The following is an 11,549-nucleotide window of genomic DNA, read 5'->3' as shown; positions in this document are numbered from 1 at the left end:
GCAAATATTTTGGGCAGAAAGAAAAAAGAGCAGCAGCAACAGAAGGGGGGGGTTTGGGGCGCGTCAGATGAGGTGATGGGGACCTTTGTTGCTACATGGGCACTGTTTCTTCTGAAGTGATAGTCCCAACCTCTTTCCTTGCATCCTACTCATCCCTTCTTATCCTGTTATCTCTGTTGCAAATACTCAACTCTGCCACTATGAGGCAAAAGCAGCCATAAACTATATGTAAATGAATAAACATGCCTGAATTCCAATAAAATTTTATGGATACCAAAATTTAGGTTTCATATAATTTTTACTTATCACAAAATATTTTTTTTCTTTCTTCCCTTTTTTCAACCATTAACAAGTGTGAAAATCAATCAGGTATAGGCTGGATTTGGCCTGTAGGCTGTAGTTTGCTGACCCCTGATTTAGGCAACAGGTTGCCTCTAATTGGAAAACTTCTTAGATCGTTGGTCACATCCATTATGTGTTGATTTTACAGTGTTTTTATTAGGTACAAACTTATTTCCAAGCTCGTAGGGCCTGTCTCACTGTGGCTGTCCCCTTCTCCATGCCCACATCCCACCATGCAACAGCCACACGTCTTGTAGGCCACATGTACCTTATATGTGAGGGTTAAATGACATAATATGCAAAAAGAGCAGTGCAAATGCCTGGTCATGTGAGTACACAGTTAATGTTCCTTTCTCAATTTCCCTTTTTGCCTAAGATTGTGCTTGGAACCTGTCATCAACAAGACTGAAGCCTGCCCTTAGTGGAAATGGGTGTGCTGTCCTAACTTTCCATTTGAGATAAGAAGGGCACCTTCTTTACTCCATAGTCCAACCTGGTGAGTAAGCCCTTGTGCTTATGATGAGTGGGATGGAGAAAAAAGCTATGATAGTGCACTATGGAAATAATACCACTAGATTCCGCTAGAAAATGCTTCGGTTGTGCCCACAAGAACATGCCTGAATTCCAATTCTTGCCTCAAATACACACTGAACATGTATCTGGCTTTTAATCCTCTCTTAAGAAATAGATTCAGCTCCACAAAATACTTAATAAAAGTATATATTTTACTGAAGATATTCTGGGAATTCAGGAAGAAGAATTCAAAAAAAATTCTACACTGCAAAAACAAGAAAACATCCTATTAGACATTTCCTTTGACCTTCCACAAAGCACATCTTTTTTTTTTTTTTTTTTTTTTTGCCAGCTTTCTTGTCTCCCTTTCTTCTCTTGCCTCAAAATCCTAGTTTCCTAAGCAATTCAGCTCAGCATTTCTTGTTCTATTCCAGAGCATCCTTTTAGATGCTTTTAGAAAATTTTGTTTTTCTAGATGTTCATTCTTTAGATGTTCATTTGATAAGAGTCTGTTAATGGTAAACTGTCTTAGTTTTTGTTTGCTCAAATGTTTTTATTTTCTTATCATTCTTTTTTTTTTTTTTCTGAGGAAGATCAGCCCTGAGCTAACATCCATGCCAATCCTCCTCTTTTTGCTGAGGAAGACTGGCCCTGGGCTAACATCTGTGACTGTCTTCCTCCACTTTATGTGGGACGTCACCACAGCATGGCCGGAGAAGCGGTGCGTCGGTGTGCGCCCGGGATCCGAACCCGGGCTGCCAGCAGCAGAGCGTGCGCACTTAACCACTATGCCATGGGGCCAGCCCTATTTTCTTATCATTCTTGAACGATAATATTTCTGAAAGCACAGTTCTAGATTGACAGTTAATCTTTTTCAGCCTTTGAAGATATGGTTCCACCATCTTTTGGCTTCATTGTTTCTGTTGGAAGTCTGCTGTCATTCTGTGATAGGTGATCTGTCTTTTCTTTCTTGTTACTTTCAAGATTTTCTCTTTGGCTTTGGTGTTTTACAGTTTTACATGGTGTACCTAGTGTGTGTAATCATTTTTTAAAAATTTACCCTGCCCGGGATATGTTATATTTCCTGTCTCTGAAGATTCATGTCTCTTTTTAGTTCTGGCATTTTCTTAGCTTTTATCTCTTCAAACAGGGTCTCTCCCTTATTCTTCCCATTCTCTCTTGTGTAACTCTGTTTGGATGTATGTTAGAAAGTCTCATTCTTTCCTCCTTTCCTCTTTCTGTTTTCTATTATCTTTTTGTGCTGTCTTCCAAGTGTTTTCTTCAGATCTGTCTTCAGTTCACTAATCTTCTCTTCATCTATGTTTATTTTTCTGTTTCACCTATCCATTAGTATATATATCCAGACATATACATATATTTTAATATATACATATGGCTTTAATTATATATAGTTTTATTTTTATTTCTATAAGTTGTGTTTGGTTCTTTGTCAAATCTGGTCATTTTTGATAGTCCTCTTTTTCCTTGTCCATTTTCCTATCTTTTATTTCTTTTGACGTTTTGTATATAGTTATTTAATGTTCTATATCTGCTAACTCTAATATTTGAATTCTAGGGGCTTTAAATCATGCTTGTTGTTTCTGTTGACTCTCACTTATAGTGGTTGGTTACTTTGTGGTTTGGTAAATTTTTTCTCTTTTCTTAAACTTATATTTAATTGAACTTAAACTGTGGGAATCCTCGTGTGACTCGGAAGAAGGCTTTGCTCTGGAGAGGATTTGCATTTCCCTTTGCCAGGCACACAGGCGTTATCAACCTGGGATCACTTTATTTTCTTTGAGGTTTTCAAGATTAGGTGGGTAGTGAAAATTTGAACCTGAGACTCATGTGACAGCAGGCCCATAGGTACAAATTCCCAGGGGAGAATATCATTCTTACTTTTTATTTTTATTATTATTGCTATTATTAGTAATATTTTCCACCTGGAGCTATGGCAGAAACAGATAGATTTTCCTCTGAGTTGTTTTGCCAGCAGGTGTGTTTTTCCAGTCTACCCTTTTCCTGGAGACTGAGCCCCTTTGAAGGTTCAAACTTTAAGTGAGTCTCAGGTTCCACCCTCTACTTTGTACAGGCCCAAAGACCCCATTTCCCTACACAACCATTAAGAGTTTTCCTAAAGGATCAGAGAATAAATATTTTAGGCTTGTAGGCTGTATGGTCTCTGTTACAACTACTTAACTATGCTTTTGAAGCACAAAAGCAGCCATAGAGAATACATAAATAAGTGGGTGTGTGCCAATAAAACTTTATTTACAAAAACAAGTGGTTGGCTCATGTGTTGTGGTTTGCCAATTCCTGCTCCAAAGTCATGGTATAGGCATTTGTTTCCTGAACAGCTCCAGCTCCTGAATTTTCTTACTTTTTAGCTCATGGCTTATTTTGTTTTGTTTTATTTTACTTTATGTTTTTGGGAATTTCCCTTATTATCTTGAGAGTTAATCAATTCATTTAATATTGCAATTTATGCAGCATCTCAATTTTTTTTTTTTGCAATGGAAGAATTTTCAAAATATCTAGTCTTCTGTATTTCTAATAGCAAAACCCAACAATTTATCTCCCCCTTTTAGCTTACGTACCCTTTTGGCTCAACAAAACCTGGAAGTTAGCTAAATGACAGCCATCTATTTCCTTAAGCATCTCCCCCAGTCCTTTAGCATCTTGTTGCACTGATTTATAGGTCCTCTTCCACTTGAGAGCTTACAGCCTCGGGTTAGCAAGAATCTGACCTCTCTTCTCTCATGTCAGAGGATAGAGTAGAAAAATTGAGGTGTTATATATGAACATGGGCTTCTAGAAGTTCTTTCAGCCACGTTTGTTGAGCCTCTTCCACATGCCTCTCACTGCTCTAGGGGCTGAGGTTTGCAGGTGGAAAAGACAGAAAAAATCCTGCTCTCTTGAACCTGGCATTTTAATGGGGAGGAACAGAAAATAAATAAGTGCATAAAACCAGAAAATGTTAGGAAAGGAGGGTGCTGTGTTGAAAACGACAGAAGTCGTTTTAATAGAGAATGACTGGGAGGTTGTTTTCGTTTGTTTCAATCGGATGGTAGGAAAGGGGCACTCGGTGAGAAGGCAACATTTAAACCTGACTTGAATGTATAAAGAGACAAGCTCTGTAAAGATCTGAGGTGGGGAGCGGAGGGGAGCATTAAACACAGAGCACTTGTCACAAAATGTTGTGCAAACCAGTGCAGAGTCTATAAAATAGAATCTTTTTTTTTTTTTTTTTTTTTTTTTGCTGAGGAAGACTGGCCCTGGGCTAACATCCATGCCCATCTTCCTCTACTTTATGTTGGACGCCGCCACAGCATGGCTTGACAAGTGGTGCCTCAGTGTGTGCCCGGGATCCGAACCTGTGAACCCTGGGCCGCAGAAGCAGAGCGCGCGCACTTAACCACTGCGCCACAAGCCGGCCCCCATTGTTGGTATTTTGTTGGGTCAGAGAGAATCCTAGTGTAGTTGAGATACAGTAGCAAAATCAAAACAAAATAGCAAAATATAATTTTCTATATAGTAGCAAAATAGCAAAATCAAAACAAAAAAGTCTCAAAGAAAAAGAAAAATGGGACTCTGAGAAACAGTGAACCTAACCCAGGAGTATAATGAAAAGGAACTCTGCAGTGATACCTGAGCAGCCGTCTTAGACCACAATTGGTCCAAATTAGCACAGGAAAGCAGAGGGCCCAATAAAGAATGTCCTTAATAAGAAAGGGAGTTCCATTACACACATTATATCATGAAGAACTTGGAAGATTTTCACAATGAGTGTATATGTCTTCTGTTAATCAGAAAAAAAGAAAGGCATTAGAAATTATGAGAAAAACAAAAATTTTATAAGAAATGTATAGTTCAAATATGAAGTAAGCTGAAATATAGCGTGATTTAGAGCAGTTTATACAATTTAAGAAAAGAGAATGCATTTGATCTTGCTGTGTGAACATTGTCCTCTGGCAGCACGAGTTTAGTGACATTCAGTCCAATTGGTACACTGACTTTTCTGTGAGTTCAGCCATATTACTCAGTGTAGGAGTGGATGATATTTATGCAATAACAGTAGTATAGATGTTGTTTTTGGGTTTAAAGTTTTAGATTCAACTTACGTTGACAAAGCTAGAAAGACCCAAATGTACTTAAGGACAGAAAGTAAATGCTATAAACCTGACGCTATAGAAGCATGCACACCAGCTAAAGAAGGCTGGGAGGACCATGCCCTCTGCATATACTCATTTCGTTTTACGTAGTACGTCTGAAGGGTGAGGGTTTGAGGGAGAATTTAAATTTTAAATTCTTTGGTATGCTTTAAAACTTTTAAAATTCCCTGCCTGTATTATTTTTATGACCTTACTTTAGAAAGAGTTATCCTTCAGGTCTTTTATTCCACAATCTCTATGGAACATTTTCTACAATCCATATGCCATGCACTGAGGAACAAATGGAGAACAAGATAAAATATGTCCCTGTCCTCATGTAGCTTATATTCCAAAGGGGGAGAATGTGCCTTTCTACAAGTATCAAAAGACCCAGTTAAAGAAATGGAGTATTAGTGACAACTCAGTCATGCTCAGCAACTTCCAAGGTTCAGTCGCCTTGTATCTGTTGATGACCCCAAACCTCTATCTTCAGATCAGATCTTGTTCTTGAGCTGGAGATATGCATGTCTGAGTGCCTAATGAGCATCTCTAAACCCAATCTTCCACATCCTCTGACGCAGCTCCATCGGAAAACATCTTCCTCCCTCTTCCCACCCACACACCATCCCACATCCAATCAGTTACCAAGCTCTGCTGATTCTGCCTCCTGTGTAGAACTCAACCTCCTGCATTGGTTCTATGCTCATGGCTCCTTCTCAGTCCTGGCTGTTATTTCTCACTTCCGTTATTCCAACACGCCCTTCACTGCTCTCCAATCCATTTTCCACACTGCAGCCAGAGCAACATTACAAACAAACAAATCTGATCATCTTGTTAATCTGCCTAAAGTCCTTCAATGACTCCCTACCACCCTTGGGAAAAAGTTCAAGTTCTGTAGTATGGCTTGCAAAGTCCTCCTCTCTTTCTCTCTCTCGTGTATGTGTGCACATGCACACGCACATGGGCCTACATATATGTTTGCTCTTTCCAGAATGTTCTCCCCATCACCTAGCTCTCTTCTACCAGGGTCTTCCCACCCTTCCTGTTAGTCAGCTGCTTGTGTTGTTGGCAGGGCACAGGCCCCGCACTTGGCTCACGAGGCTCTGCTTGTTTTGGTGTCCCTTTGACTGTGTCTGGGGCAGAGCAATTAGAGAATGCAGGCTCTGGGGTCCCGCCCCTTGGTTCAAATCCTGATTCTACCACTTCCTTGGGCTGTTTACTTAACTTCTCTTAAGCTGCGTGAGCATCTGTAAAATGCGGATCACAGTGCACTTACCTCACAGGTCGTTACAAGACCTGTGACAGGCCCCACGATGCCTCTTTGCTACTGCTGTGCTATTATTGTGACTCTCGTGCTCTGGTCTCAGCTTCATGAGGCTCTCAGGGAGGTCTTCCTTAAGATGCCCTCTGTGCTCATGGCTCTCACATTTCCCCTCCCTGCACACGTCCTCCTTTATTGTAATCATTCGTAGATTACTGCTGGGGGGAGTTGTAATTGTCTGCTGGTGTGTGAGCTCCACGAGTGTGGAGACCAACCTCTTATTTCCCACAATATTCCCAGTGTTCCATATAGTGCTTGGTACATGGGAGGGCTCAGTAAAAAAGGAATAAATGAGGAACGAGTGAGATAGATACAGAATTTAGTTAGTCTGACTTGACCCTGGAAAGAACTTTCTGGCTTTGAATATCTTGGGATTCTGGAACACCTGAACAGGACAACTCTACACCTAGAAATGCAGTCTATCATTCTGTAGTTTAGAAGAGCTTAAAAAAATTGTTTTATTTTTTGTTTTTAAAAAAATGCTTATTTTCCAGCCATGTTTCTAACTTAGAGACAATCAGGAGATGTGTCTAAATGTCCAAATGTTGGAACCCCCCCTACCAGCTGAGTGCAGAGAGGTTTAGAGCTGGGTTTGCAGAGCACCACACACCCCTCAGTCTACAGTGTCTTTCTGCCTTGGAAAGGTCCTCTTTTAAGGGGCAGTGTTATGTATTCATCTATGTCCCTGTGCAAACCTGTCACAGAACCAGCCTGCACTCCTCCCTTGAGGATGTTGCTCTGACCTGAGGCTGGTGGACCAGTGTCTGAAGTGGGTGTGACAGGAACTCATGTGAGATTTGGCTCCTTTAAGAGGTCGGACGAGCTCCAGGAGTCCTGTGACTCCCAGCCCTCCGCCGCCAGCAGCAGAACCCAGCTGTCGGGAGGCCCCACGGGGCCCTCACTGTGTTGACACGGATGGTCATATGGTAACCTCTCCAGCTCACGGGCAGCCTGCGCCGTTACCTCATCTGCAGTGCAATGACCTCATCCACGTAAAATGTGGCAAGTGCGAGACAGGAGCAGAATGGGCCCAGCCTCTCATTTGGAACTAGAGAGAAGCTGTCCTCCATGTGGGCTCAGGAAATCAGCCGGAGAGTTGTCCATTTAGTAATTACTCCCAGGCAGAGCCGATTCATAAGTCAAGTGGATGTCTTCCGGGGGTGGGACTGAGAGGTGTCTGCAGAAATGTGTGCCCACACCTGGGAGCTGCTAATGTCAGGGGGTTTGTGTCTCCCCCAAGAAGGACCGCTGACCCCAGGCTAGGCAGAGCCACCATCCCCCTCCCCCCAGCCACTTAGGCACTTTGAAGATGTTGATGCACAAACAGGATGAGAAATGCACCACAAAAGCAGAGAAGGGCACGTGTTCCCTTAACTTGCGGGTGGAAGCATCACGAGATATTGTTTTTTTTTTTTATTGTTTATCACTTTCTTTGAATTATATTTGCTCTCCTTCTCCAAAAAATATTGCATGTGATGACTAGGAATATAAAATAAATTACCTTTGCCATAGGCTGCTGGGTTTATTAGCCCCTTTCAAGCTCTTCACAATGTAAAGGACAGGCTGACCTAGCGTGATCTCCTCCTTCCAGTCGGCTCCCTCTCCTCTCCCGGTAACTGGAGCGCTGCTATTTGTGCATTTCACAGCTTAACCCTTTGAGTGACTCCAGGCTCTGGATTCTTTCCGGGATTTCTTTTGGGAGAGTGTCTGGCTTTGGGATGGCATTTTAAATTTTAAGGCAGCTGATTTATGTTATTCTTAGGATGTATACATTTGAAAAAATAGAAATGAAAAACAAGGCTAGGAAATAAAAAATAGAAAAAACAACACAAAAGTTAAATAGCTTCAGGGGTTAAGAATTTATTTGGATAAGGTCTGCACAGTGAAAGTCTTGCGGGGGGGTACTCATTTTAAGGAACAAATGTTAATAAACGTACATCCCCCTGACTACATGGACATCAATGTTCGATATAGGACCCATTGCTGTTTTCCTTTAAATGCCTGACAAAATCAGTTATTAAAAGTTGGATCTAAGTCTTCTAGGGAGGGAGGCAAATGGCTATCTATAATGAGCATGAGAGCAGAGGTCATTATTTCAATGGGGTGTTTGCCGTTTACTCCCAGTTATGCTCTGGACATTTTCTTTCTTGTTAGCAAGCCTGGAGCAGCACTGGAGAGTGTTTGAGTAATTTCCCCCAAAATCTGGACTCCAGGACACTCCTCCTGCACACAGATGAATGCCCCTGTGAGCAAATTGCTTCCCCAGCCTGTCCAGAGTCACCTAGGCTGCTGGCAAATGGTTTTTCAGAGCAAGGTAAGCACTACGGAGAACTGGAGGCTGTATATTTAAACAATTATGGGCCTGTGTGTGTCTCAGCCTCCTGCTGCACAGTCCCGAGCAAGATGGTGTAATATGTGCATTTTACATATCAATGGCAGAGGAGGCTGTTTCCAGATGGCTGTACCTATTTCAAAGCCACCTTTTTATGCAGAAGGAAGACTGTGTGACCTCCCTCCAAGTAAACGTGTTTTGTAAGCCCTGGGAATGAATGCTTAAAAAATGGTCCTGGGCTATATTTCATGTCCAGTGCAACGTGTCGTGTGTGCACAGCTGTTCAGGGCTGGCATGTGGTAGCATATTAAAAGGAAGATTACCATGTCCCATTTTTTCCCCTTCTGAAGGCTTGCTATGCATAGATGAAACTTGTGAAAAAAATAGGCATAATGAGACAAGGAAGCCAGGTCTCAAGGCACCGGTCGGTGCACATCTGGAGTTTGTAGCATTCTGGAGATAGTTACTTATTCCCAGGAGCCGCTGCCGGAGTGGGAATGGTAGCCCGGTATCCATGGTGAGCCTCCCTATCGCACCATGCCAGGTGTGTGCCTGTGTGTTATTTCTTGGAAAAGCTGTCCTCTAAGGGGGTGGGGAGGGGAGAGGACAAGAGAAGAAAGGAGGGAAAAAAACAGAAGGGAGGTAATTAGGCGCCACCTTGCCCAACGGAGCCAGCTCAGGCGTCGGAAATCAGGAGTGGGTATTGGAAGGGCGCTGGTGGAGTCAGATGGTACGCGCAGAGCCTCCTCGGAGCCTGCCAGCTCCATGCTTGTTTCTATGGGGACAAGACTGGGGAAGGAAGCCCTGGGGTCAGAAAAGACTCACAGATAACAATACCAAGCAGGATGGGCCTGGGAAGGGCGTTGCAACTTGCCTCCTATGCAGTGTGATGTTGGTCTTGACCTGACAACCTGAATTCACCCTGTTTTTCCCCCAGTTAAGAAATTGGAAGTAGTTCAAATCTCATAGGCTGTTATTTGGAAAAAGGCTTCATGGGGGAGCATTTTTACTGAATAGCCAACTGGCTGATCCTTATATTCCCATTTAATGGATAGAGAAAGTGAGGAGTTAGGAGCTATATGGACCTGCCTCACCATAAGAGATAAGCCAGGAGTGAGTCTGGGAAGTTTTCCCAGGAAGGGAGTTCATTAGAGTTTCATAGATTCATGGGATTCGTGGTGGTGTTTTTTTTTTTCCTTGAGCTGCAAGATTGTGAGGTTCCAGATGCTCTGTGTAAAACAATGCCCCACAGGGGAAAGTCAGGGAGGGAAGTGTGAGGTCCAGCTTGAGGCCACCCTAAAAAAGGGCTATAAACAGCAGCTGCTTCTATTGTGCGTGCCAAGTGCTGCCTATTAGTTTAGGTCTCCTAACTCCTTGTTTCTTTCTCTTAAACCAGATGTGACCAACAGGAGTTTGTCAATTCATAGGTGGACCCAGATGGTGGGAATCTGGGAAAGGAAGCTGAGGGGCATGTGGGGTTTGGGGCCCAGGTGGGAAAAGGCTCTCAGCCCTTTCTCGGGTGCTTGGTCCTCCTCTGTCTCCACGTCTGATCTGCCATCCCGCTGCCCAGCTCTCTAGATTCGGCAGTGGAGGCAAAGTGGGAAAAGGGTGCCTGACATGTCTGATCTTCCAGCTCAAACGTGGGCATGTGGAGGGCACAGGACACACTTGAGGAGGACAGATGATGGTAGAGGGGTACTCAGAGGAGCCACGGTGAGGTAGCCCTCCCGATGGAGGGCAGGAAGAGGGAAAACAAAAGACCTCCATGCCGCTGGGACCAGGCAGACCCTGGGTGATGAAACACCAGGACGCGGGCAGGAAAAGACAGAGGCATTTCACCCAGCCGCACCTGGAGAAGGGGTTCATCAATTCCCCAGTTGGTAGGGAACAGACATCAACCTCAGAGCCATGTTACTTCTAACTAATTGTCTGTGAGTGTGTTTCTACTGTTTAAGAAACTGTGGATTCAGGTATTCTTAATTAGTGCTTTCTTATTTCTCTTTCCCTCTTTCTTTATTTTCCCAAATTAGAAACCTTTTGAGATATGAATCAAAAAAGCTGTCTGAAATAGGTTGTGCCCTAACTAGTACCGCCAGGAGTCAGAAGCAGAGAATGGGGAGAGTGGGGAAGCAGCATCTCTTAAACAGAGACTACACCTGTCTCTACATTAAAGGGATGTGGTCCCAGTAAATGGACCCGCAAGCAACAGCCTCTGTCTTCTGTCCTCTCCTTTTCATGGAGATGACGAGAATCATTGCAAGACTTATCTTCTGAGGTGCTCAACTGTGCTCCCAAAGCTGTTTCTGTCACATTGTATTTGACAGCTGTTTCTGAATTACACAGCAGTGAATTCTCATGTACAGCTGGTAGAGGTGAGATGGGTGTAGCCATTCTAGACAGAAATTCAAAAATACTTAGCCAAATTACATATTTTTATATTCCATGACACAGCAATCCCAATACATGCCAGAGAAACTCTTGTAGACGTCCATACGGAAACAAATGTGTAAGGATGTTCCTCACAGCGTTATTCTGGGTCCCATGGAGTTGGAGGCAACATAGGTAGCCATCATTTGGAGAGTGGATAGATGAAATGTGATAGAAGCTTGTGGTGGAATACCATGCAGCAATTGAAGCAATAGATGACCACAGTCCTTTAAAAAGAGTGTTAAATGAAAAAGTAAGAAAGAGAGCAAGATCTATGGCGTGATACCATTTTAATAAAGTTAAGAAAAGCATACACATACAAACAACACTCTATTTTTAAGGTAGGTACATTTCCAAGGGCAAATTCCTAATACATTAGATGGGTGTCTGTTGGGTGGGAAGAGAGGAAGGAGACAGACAGGTCTTGAAGATCGAGGAGAAAAGGAAAAAATTCTAATAAAAT

General features: G+C 42.8%; 1 long non-coding RNA gene across 1 annotated transcript in view; it reads left to right on the top strand.

The window, feature by feature from the left end:
- The first annotated feature begins 725 nt into the window (after positions 1-725).
- The window catches only part of LOC147913044 (uncharacterized), a 28,496-nt gene continuing 17,672 nt past the window's right edge, over positions 726-11,549 (top strand). The window contains exon 1 of the long non-coding RNA XR_015549279.1: positions 726-838. This is a non-coding gene — a long non-coding RNA (uncharacterized LOC147913044). The remainder of the gene's footprint in view (positions 839-11,549) is intronic.

Source organism: Ceratotherium simum, chromosome 31 (genome assembly GCF_057802395.1).
Source record: "Ceratotherium simum simum isolate JZ-2026a chromosome 31, ASM5780239v1, whole genome shotgun sequence".
Taxonomy (NCBI): Eukaryota; Metazoa; Chordata; class Mammalia; order Perissodactyla; family Rhinocerotidae; genus Ceratotherium; species Ceratotherium simum.
Note: the sequence above shows the minus strand (reverse complement) of the source record. Positions and strands in the feature narration are given on the sequence as shown.